Raw genomic sequence first — 1,143 nt, forward strand, 5'->3', positions numbered from 1 at the left:
TGTACTGGTACCTTGAGGTATATAGAAAAAATGTTTAAAGCTGTGTCTATGTCTGAATCTCTGAATCTTTCCGAATCTCTCCAAATTGATTTGGAGAGCTCTGATTTGATTCGGAGAGATTAAAGGGTCCTCTGATTCGGATTTGGAGATTTGGCCACTGAATTGGGCTGAATCTCCACCTAATTGAATCAAGGACCGAAGCTTTGCACAGCCCTACTATGCACTGCATCATCAGTCTGCAGCCAGATCCAGCACATGGGACTGGCCCATGCACAGGGTCAGGCTGGCATGGGGTTGATCCAGTGAGTGGCTGGATCCAGCACATGGATTTGAGCTGGTATGCAAGACTGCACCCCACACTGACTCCATGTATGGGATCTGGCCTGTGGAGTAGCCCCCATCCAGCTTGTGGGGTAGGAAGCTTGGGCACCATTGATGTACATGATAAGGTGCGTGTGAAGGACAGCCCATATTGTTGACTCACTTCATTAAAAAGACTCCAGAATGTTCTGGACCTGGATTCCCCACCTCACTGAGCTGTTCACTGCGGGAATAGCTGGGACTTAGGAGAAGTCAGTTTTCCAAAGATTTCTGTGCATAACTGTAATATAGCCACTGGGGATACAGGGACCTCTCTCTTGCTTCTGTTACCTTCTGATTCAGAAGGATCCACAAACAATCTTCCCATGCCCACAGGAACTTGTTCTCCTTCTCTAAACTCCTAGCGCAGCTGGCTGTGGTCTGCAGAAAAGGACCTGGGGCTGGCCGTGACAATCTACACCCCAGGGTACTCAAGGAGCTGGCGAGAGTCATAGCCCAGCCCCTGGCATGGATCTTTAAAAACTCCTGGTGCTCTGGTGTAGTGCCTGAAGACTGGAAGAAGGCCAATGTGGTGCCTATCTTTAAGAAAGGGAGGAAAGTGGATCTGGCAAACTATAGGCCCTTTAGCCTGACTTCTATCCTGGGGAAGATCTTAGAAAAGTCCATTAAAGAGGCCATCCTTAATGGACTGGCTGACGCCAACATCCTAAAGGATAGCCAGCACGGGTTTGTTGTGCGTAGGTCTTGCTTGACCAGTCTCATTACCTTCTACGACCAGGTGACCTATCACCTGGACAAGGGAGAAGAGATTGATGTCATATA

General features: G+C 48.7%; 1 protein-coding gene across 1 annotated transcript in view; it reads left to right on the plus strand.

Moving 5' to 3' along the window:
• The window catches only part of FLT3 (fms related tyrosine kinase 3), an 86,983-nt gene that overhangs the window by 77,840 nt on the left and 8,000 nt on the right, over nucleotides 1–1,143 (plus strand). The gene's annotated exons all lie outside the window — the stretch shown is intronic.

Source organism: Crocodylus porosus, unplaced genomic scaffold (genome assembly GCF_001723895.1).
Source record: "Crocodylus porosus isolate Cpor-Errol unplaced genomic scaffold, CroPor_comp1, whole genome shotgun sequence".
Classification (NCBI taxonomy): Eukaryota; Metazoa; Chordata; order Crocodylia; family Crocodylidae; genus Crocodylus; species Crocodylus porosus.